Below are 18,581 nucleotides of genomic sequence, written 5' to 3' on the forward strand. Positions count from 1 at the left end.
ATGGAGTGGGGCATTTGCCATTGTGTTACATTCTACCAATAGTACCCTATTTGCCTTAGGATTGTGAATGTCATCATATCCCTGCTTTACTCCCATTAAGTGACTATCTAGGAGTTTGAAATCGATCTCATTTTATTTATGCATCCCATGGTTATGGTGTATGAATAATAATGCAACTACATTGCTGTAAATAATAAATACTTTCGATTTAAGGAAGAAAATCCATCCCTCCTGGAGGAAGACTAGAGTGTGGCCCCAACTAGACATTGGGTGACCTGCGGTTCGAATCTTGGGGTTGGAGGGATTTTTTTCCTTACTTTGGCCCCTTTTCTGTTACACCTTATCAGTCAGTCAGTAAGTCAAGTCATTAGGTCTAAGTCCCTGAAATTAGGTTAGGTAATCCTAAGGCTACAGCACATGTTGCTGTCAGACCTTCAGTGCTGGTCACTGTAAAGTGTTAATAATAGTAAATCTATAATATATTTCAGTTGCATAAAGGTTCGCTCGTGACGTTTATATAAAAAAATACTGGAGATGATCCATTCTTTAAAAAATTTTAGCTTTTAAAATAAAATGAGTTATTTGTAATCCTTATTTTTTGTAAACATATCACTGATGTAACAATGGGTGAAATCATTGTTTGCCTAAAGAATATACATATCTGGTTAGTACTAGAATGCTACATGCAATGGTCTAGAAATACAAACAAAGTACGTCACCTCATCATGCGTAGTGATTTCCATTGTTTACTAGTTTTTAAAAATAATTTATTGTGGTCACGAGGAATTTGCGAATTGAAGAAAGGTATCTGCTGGAGACCAGAATTCTTATATTTTCAAGTGAACGTTGGAACCTTGTTGATCCATCTGCTGTTAGTCTTAATACATATAGTACCATAGATCTGTTGGAAAAGTTGTAAACACTATGTATTTCTTATGTATATTCTAAGTGCCACTAGTGATGCACCAATATAGTCCGGTAGAATAAGTGGCTTTTTTGGCTGAACCTTCCAATATGGTCTATAGTTTATTTTATGCCGCAAAATATTTCTCCATACTATGGACTACTCAAAACCACCTGCTGGACCTCCGTCAGCATTGGGCAAATTGGGATATTAACTTAGGAAATTCTAGTATTTTGGTAATTCCATGCTAAATTATCAAAGAAATTAAAATGTTAACCCACTCTTTTCAAATTTCTTCAAAATTGGCACAAAGACAGTGTATCAAGAGTCAAAAGTCATACACCAAGTTTCATTTGATTCCTTTGATCACATTCCGTGTTATGCCTGTTTGCTTTAGTGGCATTTTTACTGCATTTGTGATTGCGCAATACTTCTAATATTCTACTATACAGTGAAACTTGTCCATCTGGATCACTGTATAATAAGGTCACCTGATGTAAACTGACCATTGTAACAGTCTCCTAATTGTGTCATTTGTGTCCACAGTGACTTTAACATGTTTAATGCAACCACCTCCTTAATAAGGCAGGCCTGGCAGAGGTGACCAGAATGAACACGTTCCCTATTACTTTTATGCTGAGGGATTAAGTAAATTTATACTAGTTAAATTATGTAATCTCATTAACTAAATGGTTTTAGACATAAGTAAATTGTCAGTTCTGTTTTCAACATCAGCTTCACTTTCTGCCTTGAGTAGAGCAGATGTAAAGTAGTAAATGATGGGATCCATGCCAAAATAGCCAAGCTGCAGACAGAATAACCAAACTGTGAAGTAAATCACCAAGAAATTGCTCCAATAATTAAAATTTCAGCTAGACCAATACTTTTTACTTTTAGTTTATAGCTAACTTCAGTTGTAGTACCACTACACCTTTTGCACAGCTTGACTGTTATGGATTTGTTGTACCAGAGCAGTGTCCCTGTCTACCACTGCACTTCATAGAACACCAGCTGTATATGTACGTACATGTGCGCATTCAGCATACACTATTTTGAATTATTTGTAAAACTAAATTTGTACCGCATATGTGTGTGTATATGGCAGGCTGTTGCTGACCCCAATATATGCTGTTGATAAATGCCGATAGAAGAAATCATTAGTGGAGCAAATAGGTGGCAGCAGGAACTTTTAAGTCAAATTTTGTTTATGCCATATAATGCGATGAATGCTCTTAAAGGCTGGATTTGTGTCTTCCACATGCAATTCCCAATTGTATGAATAACTTTGTTTCTGAAAATTTTCTTCCTCCATTGCCCTATGTTATAGCTCAAAGCTGCAAAATTCCAATCGATAACTTCTTTCCAATCTAAATTAAGTTATGTATCATTAAAGTGGTAAAAATTGGTGTGTGGAATACCTTTCTTGCAAATTCGGTCACAAAATGTACATTGAGCACTTTTATATCGTTGAAAGTTCTCTCTTGCATGCCAAATTGTAAGGTTACCAAAATTCTCATGTAAAAGGAACAGCATTAAAGTATAGGAGAATAGCACACCTAAAGAATTTGATTTGATGGCCATTTCAGTGAAATAACAAAAGGTACAGACAGAAACGATTGAGCAACTTCAGTACAAAGGGCATGTTATGATCTATTTACTGTACATAAAAAATATTGTTTAGGAGTAGCAAACAGTCATACATACGTGTGTGTGTATCCTATATAAAATATAGCTAGAGGCTCTCACAACACTATTCTGGACACCTTAAGACTCCACTATACTGTTCTTATTGGAAAGTTGTCCTGATCTCAGAGGCTTCAGAATAGTATGGTGAGAGCCTCTAGCTATATAAAATATAGCTAGAGGCTCCCACAATACTATTCTGAGACCCCACTATGCTGTTTTATTGGAAAGTTGTCCTGATCTCAGAGGCTTAATTGTATGCGTATTTTATACAAATGGGACCTTAAACAAAATAATATTCTAGTTATCACGGTGTCCACATTTCAGGGTATATAGGGGGTACAAGAGACAGCTACTGTACTGCATGGATACCACATATGATGCCCCAAAGAAGGCATAACTTCCATTATTTCTTGAAAACAAGCTAAGTGAGTTAGATGATAGTGGAACAGGTGTGAAGAATCTAAACACCAGACAGTTAATAAGCATAGATGAAAAACACACATATGCTATTTACTGTATATTGAGTGTTTTGTGACATACTCTGCAAGTATATAGTAAGTGCTAGTTATTAAGCTTACCTTTGATGATCTACATACACGTACATTACTTCTTTATGTATAAAACTCATTGGCACCAATGTTATGGAACATTTTGTAATACTGCACCTGATAAATTGTTTGCACTTCATGTACTTTAGCTGGAGAAAGGGTACATTAACTGAGCTTTTCCACTCCAGCAAAACCAAAAAGAGGCAAATCATTATCACTGAGACACTTGATTCTATCATGATTTAGAAGCATTCAACAGGAAAAGGCCAGAATTAAGTTTCCTACCAGAAAAATGTGTTTGTTCTCTCAAGTATAAAATTAATGGTAATCATTATAGTGGGGCGGTTAAGTCATATGGTCGTTCACTTTGTGATAAAAGCACCAAATTTGGTGTGGTGATACTTTATTTCATGCATTTTCATTTTAGGATGGGTACCATTAAAAATTACAATGGTGAAACCACCATTATTAACATTTTTCAAAAGCTTTGAACCAAGGAAACCTTACAAACGTACATTTCTTAGCTCTACATGCATACAACATATTAATGAACATGAAAACATGTTTGTGTGTAGCAAGAACATGTTTATAGTAAATTGCTTGTATAATCATGACCACACACTGTATGGACCATTATAAAAAGAACTGCTCTTTACCTGAAATGCATTGCAGCCAAAATTAATTTTTAACAATTACATTGATACTCTAAATCGATTAACATCATGTTTTTTGTTGTTGTGGGTCACTGTATAGTAAGGTCCATAGAGATTTGGGTATGGCCCATGAAAAACATCACTCAAAAACCACCCTCACTTTTCCCTGATGAGGAGGAGGCAGTATTGGCTAGGTAAACTATATAAACCTAAAATAGCCTTCAGATCAACCCGAAACGCTTTCAACAAGTTGCTATGGAATTTTAAAATAAATATATTAAACAGAATTTTCTAGTGACCGACAGACTGACTGACTGACTAACTGATGCCTTCAGACAAGCATAACTCAATAACATCTAAGGCTATTAGCTTGATTTTTTCACTATTCAAGGTTGTACGTACAATGCATTCTTCATGTACTTACCAGTGTCCTCCTTTGTGTCCCATTCATCTTGCTGGCTGTAAGGTGTTGATTCGGAGGTAGTGCGAGATGGCTTCCCTTCGTAACGGAAATAATCCATATTTTCCATAGTAGCTATTTTAATTGCAGAGGCACTTTTCGAACAGATCTTGATTCATAATGCTGTGTAACAGGCTGGACATAGCTGACAATGAAGCATAATAGATACTTCACTTTTCAGCCAACAATTTATAGCTGGACCATTCCTTCTTTGATGTGATATGCAATATAGGAATTTTAAATTTGAGCAGGGACCACAGTAGAAAGAAAAGGTAATGAAACAAGGGGGGTTGCTTATACATGTAACCATACTAGTGTAAATTTATCCCTACATTAGTTGTTTCAGGGTAGCTTTAACTATAACCATGACTAAAGTAGGGATAATATATTACACTGCATTGTTACCAAAATTAATTTAATCAAAAATTTACAATTGATTTCTACTTGGCATAAATTTGCACTAGTATGGTTACATGTGTAGGCAACCTCCCTTGTTTCATTGCTTTTTCTTTCTACTGTGGTCCCTACTCAAATTTATATTTGCTAATTTTTTCCATCTACTTGTGTTAATTATGGATGCCGCTACCAGCACACATTCAAGATATGGGAGTACTAGTGTTCAGCAATCAACACATATTCAGAATGGCACAGAGTTATATATAGTGCAACTTGTGGAGATGGATTGCTTGAATAAAATCAATTTGTGGATGATGGAAAATCTGTTCTAGGCACCATGAGCAAGCTCTGCACTACCAAACAACTTTTGAATAATAGGTTAATACTGCTTCTATTAAGCTGGCTAATGCAAAGGAGATGCTAGACCCTAAGGATTATTTTGAATGAAGATGCAGTCAAATTATTTTTCTGCTAAACAATTAGGCACAGAGGCAAACTCACGGTTACAGCAAGAATAGCCTTGTTTAACTCAATGATTGGAGCCAAAACACTGTTTAAAACAGCAGCACTCAAAAAAGATTGTCGCCTCTCTGCTAGGTTGTTTACTGTATGGTAGTCAAGAAAATCAGCTTTTAAATTAGAAATGCTTTAAAGCCTCACAAAATTTGTCCTGTACTTTCTTTGTCGGTCATCCCTTAAGCTTACCAAATCCTTGCATTAGGTAATGAGTCAAGTCTGGTCTACTGTTGGTAATACCAAGATATTTTGAAATATGTAGACAACAATCTGATGCCATTTTTGGTTCCCAATTTGTTTGCAGAGGTTGAGAGGCTAGACATTGTATTGGATCTTTATTCTTTAAACAATAGGTTCATAAGGCTGGGGGAGGTTCCAGAAAATTTATGTTAAATAACACAATTATCTAGAACTGCCGGGTCTACCTTTTGAGTAACAATAATACTAAAGAAGAGAAATATCTTTGCTACGTATATTTCTCCAAACACAAAATGTAGACATTAACCACAAAGTAATTAATAGATAGCTACCACTCATCTTAACAGAGATCTTTCAACAAAGTTAGCATTGAATTGATAGCAGAAATTGAACCTTGGAACCATGAAGTGACTGATACTACACTGTTAATTCCTGCTGCTCATGCTACAAGACATGGTCCACTAAATATGGACACTGATGTTCTAGTTTAGTAATTGCCCCATCAAACGATTTGGGTTTGACAGAGGAATGGGATTTTAAAGATTTATCTTTATATATTTCTACATAAATAATTATAATTGCATCAAAACTAGGTTATGAAAAGGCAAATGCTTTGCCTATCTTCCTGACACTACATCAGCATTTGCTAGTGGGAGAAAATCTGCATGGGATATTTGAAATGTTAAATTTAACATTTGGCTTACCTTTATAGTGTTCCTAATAGTGATTGTGCTCTGAATGATGAGATGCTTGCAAAGATGTAATATGTTGTTTGCTTTACTTAAAACATCCGAAGCCAAACAATGTAATGGAGCATGCCAAGCCTCTTTGTCAACTGTACATGTAGTTATAAATATTTCAGCCACAAAAGAAGCATTACCTCAACATGTAACACATGCAAAAGGGTTGAACAGCACAAGTTGACTCAGGAGCATTTGCATAGTCCTTGGAAATTCATAGTTGGTCAATTCATAGTTGTATTTTAATTAATTAAGCTCGGAAGTTTAGTTTGTTGGCAGTTCATACTTCAACAATACTTAAAGTACACTTATTCGTTGGATGTTGCCCACACTAAGCTCTATATAAAGCTTATTAAACCATTTTTGCTGCTGAGGCTTGTATAGAGCCTAAGTGTACTGTTACTGTACACTAACTTATGAGTTGTGGTGATCTGATTTATTGAAGTATTGTGTTGAGGTGTAATGTGAACTTGTGTATGTCTTTACATTTTGAACCATGCATAGTGTGTGTGTTTTTGTGTGTACGTGCGTGTGTGTGTGTGTGGGCATGTGTGTGTGTGTGTCTGTGTGTGTGTGTGTGTGTGTGTGACCACGTGTGCGTGCATGTGTGCTCTATATGGGTAACCTGGGGAAAGAAATATCCATGTCCTGCATAGCAGTATCGAAGTTGTGTAACTTTAGCTGCATCTGTAAGATGTGGCACAGCTGTGGGTTTTTACCTGGAGGATTTATGTGTGCTGGTCCTAGTACCTAAATGGTGTGCAGGTATTGTTACTTATTGGGTGGCAATAACTGTGTTGCACAGCTGCCAGAGGCTTTGCTTGCAATTGCTTATGTGTGTGTGTGTGTAGTGAGAAACGTTTGAAATGCTTTGATACATGTACATACATATTTCAGTGATTTGTTTCACTGACTTGTTAGAGTTCAAGAGTTGTAGCTACATTAAGTGTAAAGTGAAGCACATGATGTGGTTTCTGTACAAGGGAACCCTCAAATTGGACACCTTGACTATTGTCCGTGGTACCATTTGGATTAACATACCAAAATCAGGATACCTATCTAATAAAGAAAATTTATGAGTATCCCAAAGTGGGTTTGATTGTATTGTGTTCTAACTGAAAAATATCAAAGGACACTTTGACCATTATGGCTTACATATGTGTGTATTTTCTGTAGTCCATCAAATATCCAAAGAATGCCTACCGATATCTTCAGTTCTTGGTCAGTCACAAGTACAACAGTGAAGCAGTGAGAACATACCAGAGATGGTTCCCACATCATGAACTGTCTGAACACCCTGACACAGGCAAGCCTAACTATCCTGTATGACATATGTTATACTGTTGTGAGTGTCTAATGAAATTAGTTTTGAATATGGTTAGCGGATAAGGTACACTATAACACTGAATATGGACATCTTATTTATCAAGACACGTTGTTTGTGGTTTTGCAACTCCCATTTACATTAATGCCCACATAAGTATTGCTATCTACTCCCATATTTGAGTGAGATGGTTCCAAGATAATGTCTAATTCCAGGTAGTTGAGAGAATCCTTATAGTTTACAGTTTCTGAATGCTGTTCCCATGATATGTGTATGATAAGTGGATGTGGTTAGGTCAATGAATCTCAGTTACATACATTTGGCTGGGAAGTGTTTACTAATAAATTGAATTTAATGGTGACATTTACATGTTGGTGTGAGATTATTACAGAGTACTCTAGTGGCTTCTGTGATGAATACTTTTATCTGGATTCTGGGGCATCCTGTCACAGACCACTAACGGTTTACTGAAATGTGGCTGCTTATAGGCAGTTCAACTGTACCAGTTTTATGATACACCTGTAATACTTGTGTTGTTACTGGTCTGTGTATGAAGTGAACTGCTGTGGAGTTGGTGATGGCAAATATGATATGGGAATATTCTAATAAAGCATTCAGATTTATTTCTGTGGTGTGTGTTCTATTAGAGTGTTTGAGCAGAACTCTAAAGCAATCGTTTGCTTATTCGCGAAAATTTGCTGAACATATATTTAGTGCTGGTTAATTAAATCTGGCTAGTGGTTGTGTTTGCTATATACCTACAAGGAAAGGCAATTCGATTATGGGTAATTTCCAGCTGTTGTCTGGCACCATTTCACATTCTATGATATAATATGATGCAATAATGTGTTATGTAATGTCATAAGTCTCACTGCTTGGCAAATTTATTATACTCAATATTTAATCATATCGTGAATATATACCACACCTGTGGTTGAGATCAAAAGCGTCACACTGTGGTATATTACTGATACACCCTGTACCATGGCAAACTGTGGTATATAAGTGATATATCATGCTTTGTGGCTACGCTTACCATATATGGTGTAACTTCACACATTCCACGAAATTCTTATCTAATCAGTAAACAAGTCTCTAATAGCCAACAATTATCCACCTGAGCAATTTTCAATGAACTCTTGTCTCCTTCACTAACTTTTGTCTCCTTCACATAATTCAATAATTGCGAGTAGATGGGCGTGGCACCACTATAGAGTCAAGAACTTTAAGCCTCCAATACTGACAAGAGCCTAGAATCATTCACCCGGGCAAGGAGGATTTTCAATGAGCTCTTGTCTTCTTCACTAACTCTTGTCTCCTTCACTAATCACGAGTAGATGGGCGTGGCGCTGGCACTGCTAAAGAATTTAAAACGTCTGATCCATCAAGGATGTCGACTCAACAGGTGCTGTTTCACTATACCTTGCTATCTATAATCGTTTCATCTACTGGGGTGTAGAATATAACAGTTATAACACAATTACTCGGGATATGACAAAAATATACACACGAGCCCCTGTGGCGCTTGTGCATATATTTTACAGGTGCTCTTGCATATATTTTTGTCATATCCCTTGTAAGCGTGTTATAAGTATAGGTTAGGAACCTAGACTGAAGCTCTTCGTGATTTTAGAAACTGAGCAAAGCGAAGTTTCTAAAACACGAAGAGCTGAGGGTGTGGTTCCTAACTGACTTAGAAAAGGTGGGCGTTATATATATATATCGCTATATACGATATTGTGCACAAAAAAAGTAACGAATAAGCCGCGAGGGCTCACGAATGTTCGTGAAGTCTGTTAGGTCGCAAACAGATTTCTAAGGTTTGAGAACAGATGTTGTAAGGTTTGGAAATGGTATGGGAAAGGATCAAGAGGCTTGTGAAGTGCTCTGTGTGTTTTGGTGGGGTTCATGAAGCCACATATATAAAACCAACAGGACCAATTAGTGGTCATTTAATGCAGTCTGTTGGTCAATTGCTAGGTTACCCACAACACCTTCAAGAGCAAACCATTGCTTACCGTATGTCAACAGCTTATGATTCAATTAGTTCACACGTGTGTGCGACCTGATCGTTAAACTACGCAACTACTTCGTTACTTTTTTTTGTGCAGTGTACCATAGGTGGAACCATTGTGGGATTGAGTTATATGTCATTTCGAAATCGTCACAATGTTAAAACAAGTCATGCGATCCGTAGAGAAGATTGAATGTGTTTTCGAATTAAAGCTCAATTGTAGCTAGCTACATTATCACTGCCTCTGTTAGCTGGTAGACCAAAACAGAGTAGGAACTACAAAGTACTGTGACAATAAAGTTAAAGCCAGCACTACCAATGGTTTAAAGTAAGTGGTATCAGTGAGTATAGTGTTGTCTATGGTTAATAATACTTATAGTCTGGCGTTAACCTTCTGTGACTAAGCCAGTATTATATGCAATTTCACACCTAGGTCTACATAACTTTTTTTTACAAGAAACAAATAAACATTCTACAAGAAAGCTTACCTATTTAGTTCTTGTAATAGGGAGTCAGTTTAAAGTACAGTAAAAGCATATTAAACAAGCTTGAAACACTGACAGGCATTAAATAGAATTCCATTATATTTCTGGAATTCTCCGCTTATGATAGCAAACGTACCTACAATGTTACAGACTAGCTCCCATAATCGAATTGGCATAGGTGTGTTTATAAAAGGAATGGAGTTGGTCAAGGTCTGTTGGGCTGGGCTATTAGCCTGCATATGCTTTGCAGAGCATGCATAGTAAATCAATGATCAAAAATGAGATTTGCAATGCTTTGAGGTGTTTCTGCTAGCAGTGTTCTAACTAAGTTAGTTAGAAACCTGCTAAACATTTTAGAACCTACTAGCAGGTTTCTTCATGGTATTTAAAGACCTCATTATCTGCCAAAGATCAAAGCATACTATGCATAGCATTTTCTAACTATAAAATAAGCTATACAATATATCGAATAGCATTATATTCAGGACTAGATACATTTCATGAATTGGGAACCCTTAACATGATAACATGTAAAGTATCTGATTTGAACTTCACATTATCATATAGTAGGGATCACGAAGGTTTGGGTTTCTTGGCCTTCAATATCACCCAAGAAACAGCCTCACTTTTCCTTCAAAACAAAGTGGCAGTATTGGTGTACGCAAGTGACCCCAAACTCTTCCAAATATTTCTATGAAATAATAAAAAATTCTATTCAATTGAATATTCTATATTAACTCTCGACTATGGTTAGCGTTACAGGCTTAATTTCTTCATTATTCACCATCACAGACACTTTGGCGTGAGACATACCTCTTCATCAACTACAGCTGTAATAGTGCATGCATCATGGACTTACCTTTGTCCTCCTTTGTGTCCTATTTCTTTCTCCACTGCCTCGAGGGTGTTGATTTCCGATAACATGTGGTGGCTTCAGTGGAAGCTGGCTGTATATGAAAATCATCCATAATTTCTGTAGTGAGTGTATTAATTACAGAGACCCTTCTTGTACTGTCCTTTGTAATGCTGTGTAACTGGTAGACCAGAAAATGAACTAGAATAGTTACTTGCTTCCAACTAATTGATAGTTGGGGTGTGCAAAATCTGTAGTGATTGCAGAAGTTCTTACACTGTTTTTTGTTTGTAATGCTGTATAACGGGTGGAACAAAGCTGAAAATTAAACAAAATGGTAAGTCGGGGCACACCTTATGCCCGACAGTGTCATTATTTCTTTGATGTGGTATGTGTGGTTCAGCTGTGATTGTTACAAAAAGTAAACATAAGGAATATTAGACTATGGTACAGCTCATTTAGAGGGTTACTAAATCACTTAGTCACCTGACATGCTCATTTAGTCACCTACACATGTTCATTTAGTAACCCGCCCTCAGGCAACTTTGTACGTGAAAAATAATTATAACACGAAAGGTGCACTGGAGTACTTGATAATACTGTAATACAATTCTTCTCTGTGTTCTGCGAATAATTCTGGACAAATAGTAGACTAAGCGGCGTATCTACTGTAGCTCTAGCCGTTACTCTGGTTACCGGTCGAATAATTAATTTTGTGGGCGCTGTAAGGACTTTAGGAAGAAACTGTTCTGCCATTCTACGTTGCTCTTTCACCCCACCCTAATGCTCTGGCTATAAAGGTATGTACTTTAAACCATAGTCTAAATAAGTTAGACACCGCGACCAACGGGAACTAAGTGATTTAGTAACCCCTCTGGCCCTTAGTAGCGCCCTCGCTGCGCTCGGGATGCTACAGCCTCGGGCCATTGGGGTTACTAAATCGCTTAATTCCCTTGGTCTTGGTGTCTAACTATTATTTAAGAATTGAAATTTATATTTGAATAGGAACCAATAAAAAGCAAGGAAACAAGAGAGGTCATCTACATGTACACCTGCATCTGGGGGGTTATTATTCAGTGGATTGGAATACTAGACTGACATATTTTTGGTTTTTGCACATTCTATGGTTGGATTTACAGAGCCTTGCTAGTAAGCACCCTTAGGGCACCTACAGCCCACTTCTAAACGCTGAAGACGAACAGTGCAATATGCGAAAATTGTCACTTAATAATTTTGCTACTGTTCATTATGCCATTATACAGCACTTACACGTATTCCTTACCCTGGTGCGCAGTAATGCTGCAGGCAGTACAGGGAATTGATTGTGACAGCAATAGTTAACCAGCAATCAACTAGCCAGTAGACAATACCCTTCAAGTTATATCCTTAGAACAAGCTTGAGGAGCAAGTAAGCTAGTCTCGCTGCCAGACTTCGTTTCAGCACAGGGGCTTATCAATTAAAAATTAATTATAAGTGCCCATACTGGAAAATCTCTAATTGGTAAGCCCCTGCAGCAGTGAACTAGAGGCAAGTCTAGAGGTCTGGCCAAGCTGGCGAGACTAGCTTGCTTCTCAAGCTTACTCTAATGATATCTCGAAAGATAATGTCTACTGGCTAGTTGATTGCTGGTTAACTACGTATTGCTGTCGCAATCAATTCCCTGCACTGCCTGCAGCATTACTGCACACCAGGGTAAGGAATAAGTGCTGTATAATGGCATAATGAACAGTAGTGAAATTATTAAGAGACAGTTTTCGCATATTGCACTGTTCATCTTCAGCATTTAGAAGTGGGCTGCAGGTTCCCTAAGGGTGCTTACTAGCAAGACTCCGTAAATCCAACCATAGAATGTGCAAAAACCAAAAATATGTCAGTCCAGTCCACTGAATAGTAATGCCCCCTGCAGCTGTACTAGTGGACATCTAATAAAAATCCTAAGGCAGCAAAATTTTCCCTCTGAATTTGCATGGTGACTATCCATGAAAAGTTTTTCCTGCGGCAAAATCTCTGATTTTTAAACAAGGCGCGCCTGGTTTACTGAAATTGTTTTAGTAAAAGTGTGTGCATGTGTTCCTACCTATCTACCTATGTTTGTCCGTACGCACCCACGTGAGCGAAACTGTTAAATGGAAAAGCGGCTTTTATGTAAGAAGTAAAAGTTAAATGAAGTCTGTATTAAACTTCCGCGCAGGTATACTTTGCTCTGAAGTGGTTTCTTTTCGGCGGTCTGAAATATGGGTGTGGCGACTCTCCTCGACTTTGTGAATTACCTTCTCTTTGGGTTTTACAGGTGTTTAACAACTGAAAAATCTGTGCAGGCCTCGTAGACTACCAAGAATAGCCTATCCCTTCGAGTTGGAAAGAGGGGCGTATCCCCTATGTACACAAAATAAGAGCAGCTTTAAGGCTTTGTCAAGAGAATTTGTGGAAAAAAACACGATAGTCAAACCATAAAACAGTTTAGAAGATACTTCTGTGCTTAAATTGTTGATAAAAGCGGTTTATTTAACAAGCCCTTCCTTAGCAGTGCCATAGATATTATATGCTACGTACCTGGGATTGCGTACCAACTTCGTTAACACTTAGCAACATGCCAATCCTCATTGTACTTCAATATACGGTCTTCTGTTAGCAGTCGTGAACGTTTCCCATAAAACTGGCCACCTCATGGCGAGTTTTGTAATATGAAAGATGTAATCTCTTCAACATTTAGTATACAGTAAATGGATACACTAGAACACCTCTCAATAGACTGAATTACCAGGAAAATGCTTGAAATACACCATAAGCATCGTGAAAGTGATTTTACAAGCCTCAAACTCGCCACCATATTTCATCGAATAACTACTCAAAAAACCAGGCTACAATCGTCATGCCAATCTCAAACCATTCATCTGTGTCCACTCAACCAACAGCGTCATAGTAAGTGATATATTTAGCCATTTAACAAGAGTTGAGATCCCCAAACACCATCCCACAACATGAAGCGAATACCACTGCTTTATCACTCAGCTTGTGCTGATTTACTGGCTTTGACACTTAGCCGATCAGAAACTGTCCTCTAGCAGAGGGTAGCAGATATGATGCTGTTGAGCTGCAGTACTATGCCTCCTAGGACAACACATATCTGGTACACTACAAAGGAGAAGTGTTAACGCGTACAACGATGATTGTTCCTTTGAAAACTGGCGGTACGCAATCCCGGGTACGTAGTATATAATATCTATGGCAGCGCATAGCAACGTAATTGAAGAATTACAAAATACAAGAATTACAATAAATTAATTATTGCACAGCTGAAACCTATATAAATACATATAATTGGTTAATAACTTAATTTCAGATGAGTTAGCTAACTAAATGGTGCCTAGTATTTAGAAGTAGCATAACATCAACTTGTTCTTATACTGGCATTTACATATACATGAATGGGCGCTGTGGATGTATAATTTTTGAGTTTTACACAAATGCTTGCTTTTCAAGACTGCTTTCTTCACAAATTATATATATTTTTGAGGTCTGTGCCCTGTGGTATGTGATAATTTATTGTAATATGAAATATACATGTGATTGTTATGAATATAATAGTAATTTGTCACTACAGTAATTGTCTATCTATGTAGTATTGTACTCATGATTGATGCTACGCATGTTTTGTTCATGTCGTACAGTGAAGAGGTGTACTCACCAGAGGAGCTACTAGGAATGATATTCAAGTCTTCTAGACAAATTACTGAAGACTATATGCTGGTAATATAACACACTTGACTGTACTGAGTGACTGTGACCCTTCAACTGTTGTATGTGATGACTGTTCTATTAGAGTGTTTGACTGCTTTATTATAGAACTGACTTCTCTATTAGAGTATTTTGATAGTATCATTTTTTTTGTCAATGGTATCGATACTGTCATAGTATTGATGTACATAGTTTTGTACAACTATAATTGAGAGGAATTGTGTACTAAAGATTTTTAGGTAACTCGGCAGAGCTGTCCAATCAAGAGACGGCCAATTCTAGTTTGTCAATGCTTCAGGTTATCTTGCATGTTTTGCTACATCACCTGTGAAGGGTGTTTGTTTTTATGATGTAATGTAATGGTGTATTCATTTGGTTGCATGTATTTGGTGAAAAAATTAGCCTGCTGTCATGGTAGCATATTTCACTATCCAAAGGCCATGCTAAAAAGCTTCCTTGGTTGTGTAATATTCTCAAATGTTACATCATCCTAACCATTTCACACTATACTACATAGGATTGTGTAGTTTTGAGCATGTTGTGATGTGTACACATCTGTTATTTCAGAGCAGTTGATCAAAGATGTGGTAATAACTGTTACACCGTTCTTCACCATGGCACAACGTAAAGCCATCCTCTTGTGAGTGATTGTGTTGTGTGTGTGTTGTGAGTGTGTGTGTGTTGTGAGTGTGTGTGTGTGTGTGTGTGCGTGTGCGTGTGTGCGTGTGATCATACTAGTCAGTGTAGCGCAAGGCACACGCACAAAAAAGAATGCCTTTACGTCTCCATCTGACGCTTTCCACCTCTCTCTACCTTGATTTGTAACCGGCGTACGACATAATTCAACAAAATGGCGACTTCTCATTCACACATGCCCACACATCGAAGATTGTACTGTTTCGATTTAAAGCACCACATGTGACCACAGCAGTTTGATCGATTACACTTGGTAAGTTGTTTGTGGCGTCAATCAAAATGCTATATACACGTGTACTGTATAATTGTGGCTACCAGGCTTTTGCGGTAATCACCATAGCTACATGCAGGCTCAGTCTGCACTGATTCTATGTTCACCCTCCAGTGTTTAGCCATAGATATTATAGTACCATAATATCTATGGTTTAGCTAACTGGTGAAGTAGATACAAACACGTTGTTTACTAAGGAAGTTTCAGGCATGGCAGTAGCAAGCTACATTTAACTACTATTATTTGTGGTACATAACTCAACCAGCACATTATCATGCTACATGTAACTTGTTGTGTGTTGCATGCGTGTGTGCACGTTCGTGCATGTGCATGTTGTGCACATCCGTGCGTGTGCACATACACCTAACACATGACTGTAATGTGTACTGATTATCCTGTTAGTTTATTCTACAATATACCTGTGTTCTAACGTGAGATACATAATATGTCGTACCCAGTATACATGTTGTACAGTGTTGTACTTGTGTCCTACTGTGTGTTCTCTGTGGTGAGTACAAGTGTATGGTTAACTTGTAGCTACTGTGCTGTACTGTACTAAACCCGGGTCAATACTGCTGATCTGGATATTTATCATGGGGCCCAGTAAAATAAAACAGAGGTGTGTATCAAGAACACCAGAGGTGTGTACTTTAGGGTACAATTTTGCATCCTGAAAAGTTCATCTGCATGGGGGAAAGTAAACTTTCCTGCGTAGCTATGTTTTATTCCTGATGTGTCTGTACCATGACCTCGATTTTTATACTGTATACATCTGTACTATATGAAAGTAGATGTGGTTGTGTCTTCTTGTTAAAACGTAAGTTACCTCCTTATAGTGCTATTGACACTACCAATAATCCACCTGAGTGTTAATCATTTAATGTTTGATGGCTTCACTGGTCATCATACTGAATGTTTGTACATAGTTGATGCCAGCTGGCTGCTCATTCACCCTGTAATCATTATGTTTGTTTGTATAGTAAGTATGAATAAAGACATTGAAGATGGGGTGGTCACTGGTCACAGATGATGTTTGTCATCAGCAAAAAGTTTTGAAGAAACTGTACATGCTTATAATTATCACTATAACACTATCACAAGTGGTTCATGTATCATTCTGTATGTTGCAATACTTAAAATATATAGCTGCCCTTGCAATTGAATTTAACTTACCCATGCACTGATATAGTAATGGAGATTACCAAAACAGCAATTAATAACTAGGGGTCTATTTATTGGGTAAGCTGTGAAATATAATAGCACTACTACATTGAGAGCATGAGTGTATGGAGAGCAGGTAAATTTGTGACTGGGCCTGCAAAAATAGGGCATGTGGGCACATGATTTTTGTCTACTTTTTCAAACTTTCATCATTCATAACTACTTGCACCACTATGCTATGGTAATGCAATTTTCAACTCTTAGTAAGCATTTAAGTGGGTTTAGGATGTAAGTTACAGAATGCAAATATTCTGTTCCAGTACTGATATATGACCTGTAAAGTGGCGGGGTGTAGTTTGTGCCAACATGCCCTGTTTTCGCAGGCCCAGTCACATTTACTGAGCTCCTGCTATAAAGAACAATAGGTCATGATTAGAAAGTTATTTGGATACCATAACTAATTGGTTTCTATCCATGCATGTTTCTGTTAATGCTGCAATGTATTTACAAAGAGATTATATCTCATACCTTTGTTTCAAATTGAATTGGAAGACATTATTTAATGAACTTGTACTGTATACATGAAACATGAAACTCACAGTATATCAAGTTTTCATCATAGTTCTTTCAACAATCAATAATGTTTAGTTTAACACCTCTGCTGTTGATTGAACAATGTCTTGTTGAAATGGAGAAATGTTGCTGAAATTACAATCACATCCATTAAAATAACAACTCGTTGTTATTTCAGCTAGAGAATATTAAAATAGCGTTTCTTGGTTGTACTACTTTGATTGTTTCGTCATAGTTGTTTCAACAACCAAAAATTGTAGTTTTAACAACACTGCTGTTGATTGAACCCTTCCTTGTTAAAATAGAAAAGTGATGCTGAAATGGCAATCTTCATACTGTTAATTCTAATCACATCTGCTAAAATAGCGAGTCATTGTTGTTTCAGTGATGAAATATTAAAATAGCAACTCTACTTTTTGCTATAACAGCAATAGCCAATTGTCATTTTTCCAGCATTTTTTACAGTGCACATTGTATTTAAATGTATTATGCATGAGCTGTGCAAATAGTATGAACCATACAGTACAATAGTGTTGTATAGTAGGTGGGCGTGGCCCATGAATAACATTGCCCAAAACCAGCCTCACTTTTCCCTGACAACGATGAAACAGTATTGGTTAGGTAAAACTAAGCCCAAACAAGGCTTTGAAATGCTTCAAAGTTTTGCTATAATTTTTTAGCAGAATTTTCTACTGACTAACTAATGTCTTCAGACAAGTGTAATTCGATAATGGAAAAGGCTACGAGCTTTTCACTGTTTGATGTCGCTTTGGTCTGAGAGGTGCCTTTTGGAATATCGCAGTATGTACAATGCATTCACCAATGTCCACCTTTGTGCCCCATTCATCTAAAAATGCTGACAGCTAAAAAGTGTCAATATGGCGGTAGCATGTGATCACTTCCCTTTGTAATGGAAATCATCCATATTTTCATAGTGGTGGCTATGATTGCAGAGGTGCTTATCAAGTAGTTCTTGATATGTAATCGAATGGTTCTTGATTTGTAATGCTGTGTAACGGGTTGAACATAGATGACAATGAGGCATAATGGATACTTCACTTTTCAGACAATAATTGATAGCTGGGGCACACGCCACACGGCATCATTTATTCCTTTGATATGGTATGCATGGGTTCACTAGTCATAATATTAATAGTACAAAAAAAGTTAACAAACCAGCACACAAATTTTCAACTACAGTAGGGGCCATAGCACATCGATAAAAAGTACTGAAACAAGCTGGAGTAGTGCATGACCGTAAAACAATAAGAAGTGTCACGTACGGCATATTCATACTGCAGCACAGTAGATATCTTCTTATTGTTTTAATGTGATATAATATTGTGGCCAGTGTTGGGAGTAAC

General features: G+C 37.2%; 1 protein-coding gene across 1 annotated transcript in view; it reads left to right on the top strand.

Moving 5' to 3' along the window:
• LOC136257291 (hypoxia up-regulated protein 1-like) overlaps positions 1-18,581 on the top strand; it is a 146,564-nt gene that overhangs the window by 872 nt on the left and 127,111 nt on the right. Inside the window, exon 4 of the mRNA XM_066050412.1 lies at positions 7,278-7,407. The gene's annotated coding sequence lies outside the window, so the exon portion shown is untranslated. The remainder of the gene's footprint in view (positions 1-7,277; positions 7,408-18,581) is intronic.

Source organism: Dysidea avara, chromosome 1 (assembly GCF_963678975.1).
Source record: "Dysidea avara chromosome 1, odDysAvar1.4, whole genome shotgun sequence".
Classification (NCBI taxonomy): domain Eukaryota; kingdom Metazoa; phylum Porifera; class Demospongiae; order Dictyoceratida; family Dysideidae; genus Dysidea; species Dysidea avara.